This window comes from Carlito syrichta, unplaced genomic scaffold (assembly GCF_000164805.1).
Source record: "Carlito syrichta isolate Samal-C Ts95f unplaced genomic scaffold, Tarsius_syrichta-2.0.1 Scaffold314345, whole genome shotgun sequence".
Taxonomy (NCBI): domain Eukaryota; kingdom Metazoa; phylum Chordata; class Mammalia; order Primates; family Tarsiidae; genus Carlito; species Carlito syrichta.
The window spans coordinates 219,163-226,444 of NW_007258441.1; positions in this window are offsets into that span (position 1 = coordinate 219,163).

Genomic DNA, 7,282 nt, shown 5'->3' on the forward strand with positions numbered 1-7,282 from the left:
AAAATATTTGCCAACTATATATCTGACAAAGGCCTAACATCTAGGATCTACAAGGAACTCAAATGCACTGAAAGGAAAAAAAACAAACAGTCCCATTAAAAAGTAGGCCGAAGGCATATATAGACACTTCTCAAAAGAAGATATCTGGGCAGCCAAGAGACACATGAAAAAGCATTCAGCCTCACTAACCATCAGAGAAATGCAAATCAAAATTACATTGAGATATCACCTAACCCCAGTAAGAATGACCAATAAAAAAACAAACAACAGATGCTGGCGAGGGTGTGGAACAAAAAGGAACACTTCTACACTGTACAGCCTCTTTGGAAAACAGTGTGGCCATTTCTGGAAGAACTAGAAATCGACTTTCCATATGACCTGACAATCCTCCTATTGAGAATATATCCAGAGGAATTCAAATCTTTCTACAAAAAAGATACCTGCACGTGCATCTTTGTTGCAGCTCTATTCACAATAGCAAATACATGGAACCAACCATGCTGCCCATTGAAGTTGAACTGAATTAAAAATAAAAAGTAGTACATACACACAATGGAATATTATGCAGCCATAAGGAAGGACAAACATATTATGCAGCCATAAGGAAGGACCTCGCAGCAACTTGGATATATTTAGGGTCGATCGTACTTGGTGATCTATCATAGAAACAAATGACAGAGTACCATATGTTCTCGCTCATAAGTGGACCTTGCACAATTATCATAATACTATAAGAAAGAGATTGGTAGTAATGGAAAACTGCTGGCCGTCGGGGGTGGGGTGGGATTGGCAGTTGAGGGAAACTGCCAGGGAATGGAGGGGAATACCTCATCAACAAGGGTATCTGCATAATGAACATTTGCATACTTAACACTGAATTGTACTCCACATCTTTAAAATAAATATAAAATAAAAATTAAATAAAGAAAAGTTAAACATGCATGCCAGCAATTCCACTTCCAGGTATAAACCAGGCAAACTGGGGACCAAAAGACCATACTTTACTTGTACAATGACCACTTGTATACCTAATCCTGAATTGTACCCCACATCTTTAAAATAAAAATATAAAATAAAAAAAGAGTGGAAACAGGAAAAAATAAAAATAAAGTGAAATCTGGCAAACCAAAATAATAATAATAATAATCTAAGAAGCAAACCATAACAAAAAACAAATAAAAAACAAAAGCATACAATCATACAAACAAAAAATCCTGTTGATATACTCGCCTTCAAAAATACTCATACGCAAACTGAAAATCCAAAAGACAACAATAAAATAACAAAAACAAAGCAAGTATGAAAATGTAAGCAAAAGCAGAAAGGGGAAAAAAATAAATAAAAAACGAGCTCCCTTTGTGGCCATTTCCAGAACTTCAGGTTTCTTTCCCACGCACTGCTGCAGCTTTTGGCTACCACCGTGTTAAGGAGCAGCCCCATCCTCTAGCCGGTCCGCTCCTCTATCAGCACAGGCTAATGGGACTGCTCTCAGCTTGTGTCAGATACCCCACGAACTGCTATGGGTGGAGGGTGAATCAGATCCAAAGTCACCTGGCTGCTGCTGCAGCTGCCAAATCTCCTACTTGGATCAGACATGTCTGGGTCTTGTCCAACGTTGGGAGGGGCGACTGTCTCCATGTCCCATGGTCGATCTCACAGGGGTCCAGAGATTGCCTTTGGGTCTCAGGTGGGAGACTGGACCGAGCTGGGCAGGCCAACGCAGGTCTTTGCCCGTCCTGAGGCAGAGAAAATGGCAGTGGTTAGTTTTTCAACAGTGGTGGGGCTCAGTTCCAGATTTCCTTGTCAGGCCTTCTCCATGGTTCCTGCTGCTAGCACCCAACCTACTGCCACAGGTGATGGCATGGGCCAGGTACCAGGTACTTAGAAGCAACTGATCTCTGCTGCCTTCTCTCAAGAGACCCCCAAGAATGGCAGACAATCCTGCACACTGGGGCTCGATCTCAGGGCAGTGATGTGTTGCAGTCACCTCCGGAGAGCCTGGAGGAGAGCCCTGGGTGCTTGAACCCAAGTCTCACCTCAGACAGACTTTCACACACCCACGGGCACACACCCATTCATGCAGGCTGTCTTTATGGACACCTGCTTTTGCAGAGACTCACACTCCCACCAGTTCTGTTGTCATCTTGCCCGTCTCTCAGCTATTTTTCTTTCTTTCTCTTTTTTTTTTTTTTTTTTTTTTTGAGTTGGAGTCTCACTCTGTCACCCAGACTGGAGTGCATTGGCCGCTCCCGGCCACTGCAGCCTCGACCCACTGGGCTCCGGCGATCCTTCCGCCTCAGCCTTCTGAGTAGCCGGAATTACAGGCACGCGCTACCACGCCCGGCTGATTTATTATTATTATTATTTATAGTAGAGCTGAGGTCTCGCCAAGTTGCCCAGGCGGGTCTCGAACCCGCGGGCTCGGGCAATCCACTCACCTCAGCCTCCCAAGGCACGGGATTACAGGCTGAGCCACCGAGCCCGGCTTCAGCTATTTTTCATAAGATATAACTTTGGAGAGTTTGTCTAAGACATATTCACATTAACATAAATTTTAGACTACATTCCTATAGAGTTTCCAATAAGCAGAAGTAATCTAATTAACATTAATCTTCAGGGCACATCTCTCCAGAGTTCCCAAGAAGCAGAGCGAATTTAATTTAATATTGTGTATCAAAAAGGCAAAACTGTTGGATCTTTTAAACAAAATATTCACTTTATCAGTCTTGAATTGCATGATACCACAAAAGAGATATGCTCCTCTCTGACTCTCTATCTAATTAATAATAGAACTATGTACTTTGACTGATTTCATTTTAATATGCTTCATCAACCTTCCCTTGGGGTTCTAGTTCCACAGTTTTCTGGGTTTCTTTCTTTGGGGCACAGACAATAATTCTACCCCACTTACAATGGCCTTAGTTTTAAACTCACAGAGAAATGTATAATTCTCCAATTTTTCCACATATTTTGTATCTGCTTAACAAAACTGTCACAATATTTCAAGTGTCTTTCTCAATTACTATTACCACGGAGTCTCTACATTTAATTGTAAAAAACTGTCTCTCAATACCTTCCTGTTTTCCAGATATCAACTCTTTCCTCTAGCCCTTGGTTTTGGTTTTAGACCTAGGTTGTTATTTCTTACTGCTCCCTGAAATCTTTTGTTATTGTTGTGTTGGATCTCAGTCGTTTATTGCTTGTCTAATAACAGTGAGGCTATCTGTTTCCTCGTGATCACATTAAACTAGATTCCTCACTATGCCCCTTTTATATCAGTTTATCCTTGCCTCCAAGATCTAATGTCACCTTACATTTGTTGAGCTTGTCTTCTAAAAGCTCAAATTTCTTCTAAGGCAGGTCTTTCTTCTTCTGACATAATTAGCCTATTATCTTTTATTTTGTTTCCATTTCTCCTCTTTTATTGTTTAACCATTCTTGTTTTTCTTTTGTTTCCTAAGTAAAGCTGATTGCTAGTAACAGAGATTTTAAATGCCTCACTTAAAATTTGAAATTGCAAAAATATTGCCGGGTTGTCTTAAATCAATAATTACAAATATTCCCTTTAAAATAAGAGGTGCTATTTTCTTTTTCTATGTTCATTGATAAAATATGCTGTATTTTATAGGTAAAAACATATAGTATTTTCTGGTCCAATATTCAAGACCAGAAGTAACAGTTTGTAATTAGAGCTTATACAATTAAAAACTCCAGAGCTAATTTGAAATTCTTGATAAGGCATGTATTTTAACCTGTGTAAAACCATATATAAAAAGCTTTGCTAGCGTGTCCTCATTTATTTCTCCTGCAAGTAAAGGCAATTCAAAACTCGAACAAGGAACTTAAACACAACTTTAACCAGAATTTTGCTGCAATCTGTATTATTTACCTTAGCCAGACACACAACTTTAAAGACAGAGCATCAGAAATGCCCTCTAGCATCTGCAGAAAACTTTGCCTTTGTTGAAAGCCTGCAAGTCCTGTTCAACGCATCAAGGCCTAAAAGACAAAAAAGACTTTATTTTCTGCACAGTTAGCTCTTTTACTGATCACTACATTTAGGAAAAGTGCAGCCAGAATCTGACACTAAAGATCCTGCACCTAAACACACCCCATGTCTTATGGATAGTCCACACTGTGACGTGGAGATGATTGCTAGGGACAATGGCTCATGGGGCCACCTCATTGTTAGACTTAGGAGAATTGGGGTTCAGGGATATTGTTTAAGTCTACCTCTCTTTTTTTATCAGATGCCCTTCCCTGTCTCCTGGGCTGCTTGCTAGTTTCTCCAACCTAGCTCCTTTTCCCTTCCAAAGCAGAGAGTTGAGTGAAGCTCTTGAGTTATTCACTGAAGGCCCAAGGTATTCTTGAACTTTCATTCTCTTCTGGATATTTCCACCGTAAACTCTAGTCACATACATCTCAAGCGTTGTATTCAAGCCATAGTCCTGGAGACCAATGGCACAGCTGAAAAACTCACATGGTCTATAGTCACTTAAAGTTGCAAAGTAGAAAACAGGCTGCAGGTACTCAAGCCCAAGGAAAAAGTCATGGATTTGGGCTGCACTCTTCATATGTATTTAGCACCTCAAGTTCTACTTTTTTGGTTTTATACCTTATTATTTCAAATACACACTGTTATGTTTTAACTCCCAAGAAAGTCCCCAATAAATGGTGGCCCATTTTTCTACTTTGATTTTGAATAATTAAGGTGAAAGTGAACATTTTAATTTATTTTACGTTACCTATTTTTATTTCATTTAGTTTATTAGAAATAGAGGCTTATTTATTACTGGCAAAAATTACTGACAAAAGAGAAAGTATGAAAACAAATATAGCTTTTATTGAATAAAATTTAAATATAGCTCTCTTTGATGTACTTTCTGACATATTTACAATATAACTTTATTCCTTTTTGTTTAAGAGTGCTTTCTTTAACATTTTACCCTTTGACTATTTTTTTCTCACATTCACCAATTACTTAATCTCCTTCAGAGGAAAAAATGAGTAAAAATATGAGGGATACCTGGAATGTTTTAAGGACAATTTGAAGGTGAGGACATTCTGTCTATTATCATTTAGTTCTTTTTTTTGGTTCAGTTTCCACTATATATGTAAAAAAAAAGACATTTGAGTTATTTATTCATAAAGAATATTAGAAGCTGTAGTCTCTAAATCCCTGAAAATCAATTCAAGAACATTTGTTATATTTAATTCACACCATAATTATACTTGACTGTACATAGAACTCTTGAGAGATATCCTTTTTGCTTAAATATAGCTTTCATTGATGAACTTTCTGCTTTATTTATAGTATATTTTTATTTTATCCTCTACTATTTTTTGAATGCTTTCTTTAACATTTTATAGTTTGAATATTTAACATGATATACCTAATAGTAATCCCATATCCTTGAAAGTTTTCTAAAATATATTAAGCAAATTTGTATTATTCTTTTTATCATAAATTTTGGGAAAATATTTCCTTAATTGTTTTTATTATATTTTTTGTTGTATGCTTCTTTATAAATCTTGTCCTAAGTAAATCAGAATAATGTAATAGATTATTTCATAATTCATATATTGAACATTCAATTTTCTTAAGGGTTTTATGAATTCACCTTGGCTAGGATATGCCAGAAATACTCTTGCTTTAGGACTTTGCACTGTCTCTTCCCTCAGCCTGGGACACTCAACTTACCATTTGGATAGACATTTTTCTCTGACAGAAGTCTCACAATCACCTTACATAAATGCAACAATCTGACTTCACTGAGCTTCAGACCTGCTTACCCAGCTTTTTCTTAAAAAAAAAAAAATCACTTATTGATGTATAGACTCATAAACAGGTTATTAAAAAAGAAAATAAAAAGTACATAGATGTATCATATACACTGTCTGTTGTGTCCCCTGTTTACTTACAGTTTCCTCTGCTAGCATGTAAATATCATGAGAACAGGCATCTTTTTTTTTTTTTTTTGAGTTGGAGTCTCACTCTGTTGCCCAGAATGGAGTGCAGTGGCCACTTCTGGCCACCGCAGCCTCGACCTGCTGGGCTCCGGCGATCCTTCCGCCTCAGCCTTCCAAGTAGTGGGAATTACAGGCATGCACTACCACGCCCGGCTGATTTTTTGATTTATTGTAGAGATGAGGTCTCGCTGCCCAGGCGGGTCTCGAACCCGCGGGCTCAGGCAATCCACTCACCTCAGCCTCCCAAAGGCACGGGATTACAGGCTGAGCCACCGAGCCCGGCTGAACAGGCATCTTTTTATTCTCTGATGTAGCCCAATTACCAGACCTGTTTCTAGTCCAAACAAATTATGAAAAAAAAGTTGAATGAATGAATGATCTTTAATGGCTATATTGTTTTCCCATAAATTTTTGTTAATAAAATGAATATTAGTAAAAAGTATAAATAATATATTTTTTAAAAATTATTTTTCACAGTTGTCCTACAAGACAAAGATATTTACATTTTTATATTTGGTAAGTGTTGAAAATTGCCCTTTGAACAGCTTGTAATACTTCATATTTCTCCAATAGTTGCCTTTTCTTTAATATTCTCATCAGTAGTGATCATTATATTTTTATAGTTACAATCTGATAGGCAAAAGATTTCCATTTATTTATTTATTTTTTCTTTTACTTCCCTTAACAAGCTTCCTTCAACATTGATGGAGCATCCTAGTATATGCCAAGTGGAGCTGTACATAGTAAGAATAGCATGCAATCTGTCAAATTATGCTTTTAACTCAAGTATTTTTAGGGAAAATGTTAAGAAAAATTAAACATTACAGTGTCTGAACTAAGTAGAAATACATCAGGATAATGACTATGATGGCAGCAATTGGGTAGCTATTTTGCTTAGAAGGACAGGAAAATTCCCTTTAAATAAATAATATATAATTTGAAATGTGAGTCATGAGGAGGGGCTGCCAAGTAGAGATGGACAAAGATGGCAGGGAAGAGTGAGCAACAATGGCAGCTAAAGCAGGAACAACAGACAGCAATAGTTTTGGCACATTTTAGGAAGTTAAATTAGTTAAATAGCAACAAGTTAAATAGCAAAAAATTAAATAACAACTGGGCAAAGTAAGCTTGTAGAAGTTTGGTAAAGGGTAAGTTTAGAAAAGGGAGAAAAATATGTGATCTGAAATTCATGTGACTGTTGAAGAGTAGATGATTGAACAAGCGAGAAGGTATAAAACATAATACATTTTTAAAAACTTTTTCACTCATTAAATAGCTAGGTGTGCCTAACCTAAGTGCTCTGACCCATTTA